This window comes from Mytilus trossulus, chromosome 14 (assembly GCF_036588685.1).
Source record: "Mytilus trossulus isolate FHL-02 chromosome 14, PNRI_Mtr1.1.1.hap1, whole genome shotgun sequence".
NCBI classification, from domain to species: Eukaryota; Metazoa; Mollusca; class Bivalvia; order Mytilida; family Mytilidae; genus Mytilus; species Mytilus trossulus.
In genome coordinates, this window is record NC_086386.1 from 48,777,301 (window position 1) to 48,789,986 (window position 12,686).

Genomic DNA, 12,686 nt, shown 5'->3' on the forward strand with positions numbered 1-12,686 from the left:
ATAATTCACTGTGAAGAGCAGTTGATACTGAAATTAAGTTAACTACACTTATACTGTACTGTAAATTATGTGTTCCAGCCTTTTCATATATCGGTACACTAATGACTTTTCTTATATATGTGTCGGAGCACTCTTTTGACAAGCTGTAACCATAAAATAAAAGTACACATGCAGCATTGAATTGACTCAGATCCTATTTGGATTTTCAAATTAAACATGCTATAGCGAAATTACTTTTAACATATTTTACTTTTTAATGTCTAGCGCGTTCGTTCATTTAGATAAAAAAAACTTTTTATTTATAATAGAGGTGAGTATGTCTACAGGGTTTTGATTTTTCTTTATAAAATTTTCTTTTAATGTCCGGTATATTGACACATTAACTTTTTGGTACAAGCTATATACATGATATATATAAAGAGTCGTTTACAGAGGCGGATTTGGGGGGAGGAGGTAGGGGGCCCGGGCCCCCTTTTGAGAAATAAAATGGTTGCTTATATAGGGAATCACTGAAGTGTGACAAAATTGGCTCCTCTTTGGCAGCCAGTGGGCCTGGATCCGCCACTGGGTTATCCTACAGTTTATGAGATACAGCTTTAATACCTTTATTGTACACATAATTGAAGCATGCATTGCCACCGGAGTTTTGTACTTTTCAAATATTCTAAAAATGTCAGGCTTTTTGACTTGGTCAATATTTCTTGCTACTTAAAAAACATTTAGGGAAGTTGTTGAATATTTACCAAAACGGTAGTTGAACTTGTTTCACCTCTCACATGCTATATATATTATTGAAGACACAAATTGCAATACTAGTACTACAGTTAAATGTCCCTAATGCAATAAATAAGATTTTAATAGTAATTTCAAATTTTTTTCAATACCGGAAAGGTAGAACTTGGTAACTACTGCAGCCGACATCATTGAGTGTGAAGTCAAAGGTAATATCAAGTTAGTTTGCTCGTTAGATGAACCATAAAGTCATTGTTAGGTCAGGTTAACTACCCTCCTTTAAGAATATACTACTCCAGCAGATTACCAATCGTTCTATCTGATGGACTATGCTACTTCGAAAAGAGGGTAGTAAACCTGACATAATAATGACTTCACGGTTCAGCTAACAAGCAAGCTTACCAAAGACTATACCTTGGCTACACACTCAATGAAATCGGCTGTAAATCTTGAAAATTGAAACCTTTTGGCTTGACATTAAGAATGAAAATAATAAATAGATCAACATTGAAAGAGAAACTCACAACTTCAGTGTTGACTAGCTAGTAATTATAGAAGTAACTTCTTAGACCACTCGGCCACCAAGACCCTAGTATGTCTACGTTTCTTATCAAATTCAAATGTTTTGGGGTATACAATACTACTTACCAATAACTTTTTCATTAAAAAAAAACATAAAATTTTGGATAAGATAAGGAGATGTGGTATGATTGCACATGATTCTATACACCGGCGATCAATGTGCTAATTTCAGGATATATATCGTAGAAATAATATATTTGTAGAGAAGCTTGAAGATGTTCATGCCTCTTTCATCTACATATCTTCATGAGTTTTTATCGTCGTAAACCCTGACCTCATCGAAAAAGTGTTAAAAAGTTCACAGTGTACGATTCTTGAAGTGACAAACAATGGCATTGTACAGGCTATGCATATTTGCCATAAATACTGTATAAATCTGATACTGGATATTCAATAGTAGCTTGAATCCATCTGAGCTTTTTTAATGTACCGGTTATCATCATGTAAATGTGAAATGCTATATTCAAAACTTTCACTATTATTTATAAATTATAAGTGTGCCACTTCTTGTATAACTTGAAGTGTTTTATGCCTCATTTATGGACATTATGTTTTCCGGTCTGTGCGTCCATCTGTTCGTTATTCCGTTAATCCTTCCGCCCGTCCGTCTGTTCGTCCATCTGTCGCAGTTCATGTTAAAGTTTTTTGTCGAGGTAATTTTTGATGAAGTTGAAGTCCAATCATCTTAAAACTTAGTACACATGTTCCGTATAATATATTTTGGTCTTTTGGAAAATGTTGTTTGTGCTGTTTTTAGACCCTTCTACAACGAAATTTGTTTGACATGCACACGTATAAAAATTGCGGTTTTTATCCAACGCAGTCATAGGTTTGAACGTAGTTTTCAATTTAGACTCGTATATATATATAAAACTGACGTGGAAAGGTAACATATGGCCACCGAAAGCTCTTTTTTTGAGAGCCCAGGTGGTCGTGTGGTCTAGCGGGACGGCTGCAGTGCAGGCGATTTGGTGTCACGATATCACAGTAGCATGGGTTCGAATCCCGGCGAGGGAAGAACCAAAAATTTGCGAAAGCAAATTTACAGATCTAACATTGTTGGGTTGATGTTTAGACGAGTTGTATATACATTATGTACACAGCCATGTATCACCATCGTTGATGGCGATCCGATGGATACATCTGTTGTAGGGTTGTCACTGACTCAGACGTACTTATGAATATAATTATTTTCTGTGACTGTATCTTACATTAATTTGTAGGATCCTTTACTATAGATAATTTAGCTGATCTGTAACAATAACATCTTCATGCCTTATATATCATGTACTGTAGTACGCCGCTAGATTAAAACTGACGTGGAAAGGTAACATATGGCCACCGAAAGCTCTTTTTTTGAGAGCCCAGGTGGTCGTGTGGTCTAGCGGGACGGCTGCAGTGCAGGCGATTTGGTGTCACGATATCACAGTAGCATGGGTTCGAATCCCGGCGAGGGAAGAACCAAAAATTTGCGAAAGCAAATTTACAGATCTAACATTGTTGGGTTGATGTTTAGACGAGTTGTATATATATATATATATATATATATATACAACTCGTCTAAACATCAACCCAACAATGTTAGATCTGTAAAAGAACATCAGTTGTTCGACCTGTTAGTCAAATGCGTTTTGTTTAAATATACTTTTTCACTCTTTTGGTCTTTTGGAAAATGTTGTTTGTGCTGTTTTTAGACCCTTCTACAACGAAATATGTTTGACATGCACACGTATAAAAATTGCGGTTTTTATCCAACGCAGTCATAGGTTTGAACGTAGTTTTCAATTTAGACTCGTTTATATTTTTTGTTTGGGCATGTATCATATTTTCCCTCCGGTTTATATGATCCGTTCATCCTATATATTGACTCTTAAAATTCAAGAGTTAATCTAAAAATGAGGGTACTTTCTCTAAAAATGAGGGTGCTTTTTATATGGCCTTCCAAATACCGTTTCGATCCCTAACATCACTGAAGAGACATTTATTGTCGAAATCCGGATATGGTGTACTAAAGAAATATTGACACCGAATGTTTGTGGCACAACATCCTGTCCACAAGTTAACAATTTTTTTTTTTTTTCTGTGACGTATTAAATTTATAATAAGATCCATTTTGTTACAACCTGTGATCAATTTTATTTGGCAATCGCCAATGGCAGTCAGCAGGGTTAAAGAACATCAGTTGTTCGACCTGTTAGTCAAATGCGTTTTGTTTAAATATACTTTTTCACTCTTTTGGTCTTTTGGAAAATGTTGTTTGTGCTGTTTTTAGACCCTTCTACAACGAAATATGTTTGACATGCACACGTATAAAAATTGCGGTTTTTATCCAACGCAGTCATAGGTTTGAACGTAGTTTTCAATTTAGACTCGTTTATATATATATATATATATATAAGTTGATGATATTCGAATCCCGGCGAGGGAAGAACCAAAAATTTGCGAAAGCAAATTTACAGATCTAACATTGTTGGGTTGATGTTTAGACGAGTTGTATATATATATATATATATATATATATGATCTTTCTAATTTTAATCCCAAATTAGAGATGCTGCCTTATTTTAATGGTTTACTATACTGGGGACACATTCTTATATAATTTGTATTTATGTTGTTTTTTTTATTGAAGAGACCAATTCCTTGATAGCTATCTTTTATTTAAAAACTAAAATTGAGAATGAAATGGAGAATGTGTCAAAGAGAAAACAACCCGACAAATAGAGCAGACAATAACTGAAGGCCACCAATGGGTCTTCAATGCCACGAACAACTTCTACACCCTGAGGCATCTTTCAGCTTGTCCCTAATAAAATATTAATATAAGTTCAGTAATATTTGACGTCATACTAAACTCCGAGTTATACACAAGAAACTAAAAGAAAAATCATAAAACACTAACAAAGGTCAGAGACTCCTGACTTTAATGCTGCCGGGTTAAACAATATATTTTTGAGATCTAAACCCTGTTTTTGATAACAGCATATGATTTTTAATATTTACTTCATCAATATATAAATATGATACCAAAAACAAACCTACTTCGGTATACAAAAAAAATATAAAAATAATCGTTGCTAAGCACTGTTTTGGTTGCTTATCTTTTTATCAGCACGATATACAATTGACTAACTTTCATTTCTTACTACTAGTTATTCTTGCATGTTTAACCTTTCTTTAAACCTGGTTTTACTATAATTTGTACAATTAAAAATAGGTTTTTTTCTGTAGTTCAATTCAATTTCTGTCTTTTTCGGCTGTTGCTAAGCAACATTTTGGTTGCTATGGTCAATTTCAATTTCTTGAGAAAAAAATAATGAAGACTCAACCATTATATATACGAAAGAAAACTCATTTACGGTAGCTAAATCTTTAAATTTTCTCTTTTTATACCTCATATGGCCGAAATTAAAATTTTTTGAACCGTTACTAGGCAAAATTGTTGTTGCTAGGTTGTTGCTAAGCATTTTTTTAAACTGAAATTGAAGTGACTTTTCCTTTGCAAACTCAAGTTTTTGTTAAACAAACAATACTATTTTGAATTATGCTAATTTGTAATGAGAAAGCAATGCATATGTGATAATTTGGCTATTTATTAAAACCGTTGCTAGGCAACCATCCTTTTACCGGAACATAAAAAAATCATAGTTTTTAAGAGTTTCTATTATTAGGCTATCAATGATGTACATATAAACTTATTTCGGAAGGGGGCCAAAAACGCCTCTTATCATACCTTGTCCTTTACATGGCACAATGTTTGAGGATAATGTTAAATGAAAATGCAGCCAAATCGCGTAGAAATAGTGAAATATAGCCTTATGTAAGGCAGGTACATTAAAAGCTAAATTTCATGACCTATGCCACTCACTCGTAAATTCAATCTGGTATTTCTTGCCCAAAGTGAAATTGTTTGTTCGTACCATTATTCAGATAAAGCGGAATGGATATATTTTTCAGCATGGTTTCATCAGAAATTTGTAGATATCCAAGTCTGGAATACACGTGATTACACAACTTGTCCACGGTGTCGACAAATGACATATAGACTAGTGTCCTCCATCGATCAACTAACTCTTTCGAATTATTTTTAGTAATGTAGTTCCTGGCTTGGTCCTTTGTAGTTGTCATCTTTATCAAAGTTTCCACAATTCTGTCGGTAAATTTCAAGTTCAAATAAATATAAATATGTCTAGTTTCACTCATAAGATGCATCGTAAAAGTTTCATATTTCAACGGCAAAACTCTGTCAGGATAATATTGCGAAAACATATCAAATGTTATAGCATCATGAAATATACGAGCACACACATTTTCTGCATGGTCATTTAAAGACACAAATGTATTCTCCTTCGAGTTATAAAGATTTCGTATTTGTGATCGGATAATTCCTCTCGGATCTCTATATAAGTAAATTATTTTTAAGTTGTCTAATTCCGATAGAGCCGTGTTTAACAAGAACATTGGGGTACGGATAGTTTTTATTATAACAAGTTTTGATTTTGCACACGTGTTTTTTAATAACTGCAGAGTTGCTTTAAAAATACGTGGATAACGAAATTTCCCATAAATTTCCTTTGTATAACGTTCCTTAAAATAGAATAGGTGTTTTCCCTGAATCTTTAAAGACTGGAACATTTCCTCATCCCAATACTCTAAGGGAATTTCAGTTAATTGGCAGGTAAACCAAGCTCTCAAAATATGTTCCGCAATTTCTAAATAGTTGTTGAAAGTCCTAAAATAAAGTTAATGTCTTTTTAAAAGTTTTCTTATCCATTTAAGATTTTACAAATAATTGTTTAAAACACAATAATCTCTATTTGGACTAAGCACTAACGTTGTCGTGTAAGCATAACTTTTATTATATCTTATTATAAAATGTACATCAAAATCCATGTTGGTTCAAATATTTCCAAACCATATTAAAAAGTAACACATATTTTTTTATGTTATCATTTTTATTTTTATATAAATTGAGTCACTAAACATCTACACTAAACCATTTTCGACTGTCATTGTTCAACTTTCCTCATAACCATTTATACTTTTTCATTTCTTTTCTTCAATAAAATCATGTCTAGTGATCAATGTAATTCTAAATATTTATTTCTTTTAATTTAAAACGAATGTTTTCATGGGCACTCTTGCTTCCACCGCCAATAACAATAGGCAGCCAAAAGTACTGAAAGTGATGTATATCCACAAAAATCACCCAATCATTCTTATTTTTTAAACTTCCATCGTATAAATCATTCTGGTAAATATTTCGATATCTTTTTCATGTTTCATATACCATTGCATATTATCAATTTCTTCTTATAGATTTCAAACGAAAAATCTAGAGATACCTTTATTTTCTCAAGATTTAACGATAATAATTTTGTTTTATACTATCACAATCGTTTGAATTTTTGTGATATATGTATGAAGAACAAAAGTATAAAAATACTGTTATACGTATAATATATAATATACATATATATAACAGTATGTTTTTCTTTTTTTTCATACATATATTACTTAAATAACAAGTGACTGTGATACTATCTACTATTAGAAAAATAAAGGCAACATTAGTATACCGCTGTTCGAAATTCATAAATCGATTTAGAAAAAAACCCAAATCCGGGTAAGAAATTAACACTGAGGGAAACACATCAAATATAAGTATTAGGAGGAGAACAACAAAATATTTTTATGAAACTATTCAGCAGGAAATGACCACAAACAAAATTATTTACCTTACACTACCGTCAGCAAATCGCAGTACTCGATATCCAAATTTCAAGAAATGAAGAGGTTCAAAAATGTAGAAAACACTGTCATCAAGCTTCAAAATATTCCCAACGAAACACGACCCACTTCGAGAGTATGTTACTAACACAACAGGGACAGGCATTTGATTTGGTTGTAAACCTACAAAATAAAAAAAGAAATGGAAGTTTTCAAAAATCCTTTGGCAGGTTAATATTATATGTTGCTTCCTATATGAAATTGGTAATATTATTTATCTGTTTGTTCGGGTTGTTGTCTCTTTCATATATTCCCCATTTCTATTCTCTTTTTCATATACGATTATAGAAAAAAAGAAGCATATTTGAGACTGGCCAGGTTCAAAAGAAAAAGAAAATCTCAAAAATACTGAACTCCGAGAAAATTCAAAACGGAAAGTTCCTAATCATGCTAATCAAAAGGGCAAAATCAAAGATCAAACACATGAAACGAATGGATAACAACTGTTATATTCCTGACTTTCTTATGTAGAAAATGGTGGATTGAACCTGGTTTTATAGCTAGCTAAACCTCTCACATGTATGACAGTCACATCCAATTCCATAGTATTTACTACATGCGTGAACAAACAAACAGACACAATAGGTAAAAATGTCAACTATAGAGCAGTCACCATTATGCTATAATTCTAATCACTAAATAAATCCCATACAAACATGTAACAAAGAAGAACAAAATAGCATACAAACCAAGCATATTAGTAAAATTCAAAGACAAGGAAACACAAATTTACTATTGTACAATATATGGGTCATTTAAAAAAAAATGTCGAATTTGCAGTACACTCATGCTTAAATTTTCATTTCAAATGGAAACTTAAGTTGTAATGGTTTAAATAAAAGCTTGTAGGATTTGTGATTTAGAACATTAATAATAAACACACCTTACATCTATTTGGATAAGATTAAACTGCATTTAAGTTCTATTTTGGGGGTATTTGCGTGCGAACAGTGACAGAAAACCACATTTCAAATGATTTTTTTCCGATTTTCTAATCGCCTTGATATCTCCAAAAGGGACTTTTTAAGAACTTTAATAATTACTCTAACTGTTCGAAATCATCTTAAGTTTATAACGTCTTAATCTTCCCAATTAAGTATTTGCAGGTGCAATACTGATATCGGTAACAGATTAGACAAAAAAAGTAACAGGATCGATAGACTTTTATATAGTGATATATCAGAAACGTACGTTCCTGTTACCAATGAAAAGTAAACTAATTTTACTTAATTTTGGGTTTATTTGAAAGGGTGAAAAAATGCCGAACAATTGAAATTGCTATCTTAGACTTGCATTACTAGTGGTAATTTTTACAACCTTTGAAAACCAATTTTCAGAGGTATTTTTTCAGTACAACCTGGAAAATTGGCAAATAATCTATTATTTTACAGAATGAATATATATAGAAGTTTATTCTCTTGAAAACCATCTAATTGGCTACGTAAAACAAGCCTAACATTTTATCTAAACCGTTTCTTAATAACCCAAAATTTCTTTTGAAAATGGTAACCGGAGAGATAAAATATTGTATCAACGATTGAAAAATGTTTCAAGATATTCTTGTTGACATCATTAAGATTGCATCTTTTAATATGTTGTTCTTAAAGTACTGTTTGTTTTGATTTGCCTATGTAGAGGGTTGTTTGAAAAAATAATTTTTAATGAATTTTTCAATTTCAAAATTCGACAATTTTTTTTGAATGACCCATATAAGGTCTATTGATATTCTCGATAATCAGAATAGAAATGCAGGTAGAGGCTGAGGCTCCCTCGATTTTGTCTTACAGTTTGATTTAGTCGATACTAGGAAGAATTGTGTATCTAGTTATAAGAAGGAACAGTGTCACTGTTGGTGTTCGATTAACCTGACGTGATAGATAAACAATGCATTGACCGTAAATCTTATATTTAAGAGAAATATGTCTGTCTAAATATGAATATATTAAATATTATATCAATTCATATTTTTTTTTATATAAGCTTAAACTTAAAAGAGGGATAAAAGATAACAGAGGTACAGGCAAACTCGTAAATCAAAAATAAATTGGCAATGTCATAGCTAAAAATGAAAAAAGACAAACAGACAAACAATTGTACACATGACACAACATTTAGAATAAGCAACACGAACCCCACCAAAAACTAGGGGTGATCTCAGGTGCTCCGGAAGGGTAAGCACATCCTGCTCTACATGTGGCACCCGTTGTGTTGCTTATGTAATAACAAATCCTGGTAATAGTCTAATTCAGTAGGTCACAAAGGGAACGGGATTGTAGTTACGATGTAAGGAACATATCTGATATTCTTTGTGAAACGGTCAACCAACTCGTGATTGCCTCCTTAAATTTTTTCGAAGGGATGGTTTTAATTTCACCATTTGGAACTCTTGGTTTAATAGCTTCCTTGTGAGCAGCAACCCTCTATCAAGAAAATTATAATAGGAAATACAAGCACGGGAATATCGTATCAATTGAAAGATATGCATGTGCTGCTGGAATGTTGCTACTTAGAAATGGAAAGTTCACGATTGGAAAGCTGAAATCATCTCTTTAGTCAACTATGAATAATGACTTAACAAGAATTAACTTACTAAGTAATTGCTTGTCCGGAATAATGACCATTTACTTGAGTTAAACTTGATCTCTGCACGCTTAATTACAAAGTGTTTTGCATTGCCATGATAAGTATAACTAAGGCCTCAACGAATATATATGTATTTCATTTAAAAAAAAAAACACCATTTGAAGGATTTCTTTTTGGGTTGTTTAACGTCCAGTGGAAAACCTTTCATACATATGAGAAGAAAACAAATTAAGAACAAATACTGTGGGCCCTCGACTTTTGGGATGTTCTCAACAGAGGCCGTACAGGGTAGGGATAGATAAATGTGTTTCCCCTGAAAACAGAGGTAGGAGTTGATAAAGACAGAAATTTTCCCATGTAACAGGCTACTTACTGACCCATTAAAGAACAAGGGTTCTTAATGCAGACTCCTTACACAATGCATCGGATAAAGCGTCATACTTGTTGCGTGACTGAGTTCTTGTACATCATGCCCAGCCAAACGAACACTTCACTTTGGCAAGGAATTAACTGTCGTTCGGAAGAAAAACAAAGGGAACACATTTCTCTTCACCATTTACCCTTAGAGACAAGTTTACTCAACTAAATATCGGAGCGGGGTATATTTTTGCTATGTTTAAGCATTAACTTTTTATGAGCACAAATTTATCTGTTAAAACTATCCTATTAAGTTTATTTGAAAGGTAAATTATCTTTCAATTGGATACAATGGCTATCCTACATGAATATTTCTTTGTTTACTTACCATATTTGATTTTATAAAAGATGTTCACTCCAGCAAACAATGCAATTAACAAAGTAACAAAGTAAATAACCCGTTTTTGTTTTAACTTTTTCATCTGTGGTAGAGTAGATATCACCCCATACATGTAGGATACGTATGCCGTTATTTTACTATTGACGCCTCATGGTAAGCAAAATTTGATGAGATTGACGACACAAACAAATTACAATTTAATACAAGCATATCGAACTTTATGATATGCATAAAAAAATCAATAATAATATCATTACTAAAAACCAAGTTAAACTTCGATTTGATAAATAAATGTACATTATATATGTGTTGCTCAAAACATCATGCATCTACATCTGAATGTTTACAAGAATGAATCAATAGAACTTGCTTAGTGTTATTTTTAGATATAGAAATCACTCATAACTCATCTCCTTTCTCCAAAATGTGACCTACCGAATTATACAAATTACCAGGTTTTGCTTGTATTTTATATGTGCAACATGTTAATCTTGTTCTCCTTCCGGATTGGTTTTGTGTTTATGTTGTTCAACCTTTGTTTTTCTATATTGTTTGTCTATTTGTCTTTTTCTTTTTAGATACAGCGTTATCAATGTCTTTCAACTTAAGAGTTTTACTATCCCTTTGGTATCCTTCATATATCTTGTTCAAATGTTTAAATAATACATACTTTACTTAATTAAATTATGACGCATACTGCTTTTGTATTGCTTTAGGAACTTAGCTAAAGTTTGATTATGTCGCGTTTACTGAATAAAAATCAATTAAGATAGACCTTTATGTAAAACTATTTCCCAGTATCATTAAGCATTATATGTTAGTCTTAGAGACCAAACCTTTTAGAGTCTATGACCAATCTAGGTAAGGAAACCTATGATTTAGGATAGAAGTTTTTGAAAGATTGCAATGTTGAAAATTAAGCGTCCTCATTTTTGAACTTAGTAACTTGGTCTGGATATATTTTTTTTATAATGCTTTTGCTAAAATAAAACCTGTCCATCTTGTGTACAAAATGATAAAAGATTATAAGAAAGGTATCTTTTACTAATTTTTTTTATAACAACTAAATTTTCAATGATATTTCATCTCGGTGATCTTTAACTTATAATACCCTCAGAGACGATACGCCTCTCGTCAATAGCAACAAACCTATCAACGAAACCAAATGCATCATGGTATTTCCACACCTTGTATGGCAAAAACAAATGATAATTTAGACAGTCATGATTGCTCCAGAACATTATATGGAGTCCCAAAAGATCAAAACGGAGTTAGTAATAGAGCTTTTCTTTCCATCTTTTGATATTTATGCTTCACTCAGCACACACTTCCAAGTTGTATGAATTGAAAAGACAAAGTGTCAAAAACAGGAATATGATTCCAAAAAAAAAGCTGAAAAAACATAGGGAAATTCATAACTTATAAGTCAAAAAGAAACTGCCATCGCCATTGTCTAAACGACAAAAACACGAAATAACAAACAAGTCCAGGACACACTACTTGAACGGACCAAAAACTTAACGTGACATAGGGTAGTTCGGAAATCTAAGCAGAAAGATCTGGCTTCACTCATTGTACCCTTCAGCTGCTAATCATTAGATGGAGGATAGTTGATATGTGAAACCTGAATCATTTTTAAGAACAAGCAAGTTATAATTTTAAAAAGTAAGACGTTAGGTCATATTCTTTGTACTCTTGATAGAGTAAGTTTGTTTATAGAAGCCAACTGATGTGACATTAACAAAGGCGTTAGTAATTGAGACGAGTAAAAACATATTTTTAATAATATTTAATGGATGAATCAAATTGTATGATAGTTTATTTACTTAACAAACTAAAATGTAGAACTACAAGCAATTATTTTTTTTACGTTGAATCTTCATTAATATTTTAAAGTCTTGAACGTTCGAGAAAACCAGAGATTCGTATACTTTTCGTTACTTAGTCTCACTCATTTATCCTCCTGTAACGTTGATAATCTCTAATAGCTTTGAGCTCTCTCTTCAGTTCCTGTGCTTTAGTACTCAAAGTACCAGTTCTACCTGAAACCCTTTCAAGTTGTCTCGTTTTGATTCCAATGACATCGATTTTTTCCGTCACCTTTTTCACTCCGTTATGTAGACTATATTGCTGGGAATTGGAATTGTAACCACTAACTACAAGATATAAACAAACTTTATCAAACAACGTAATAAATAACTGTATGTTAAAATATTTTATAAGATAGAAATCACATGATAGT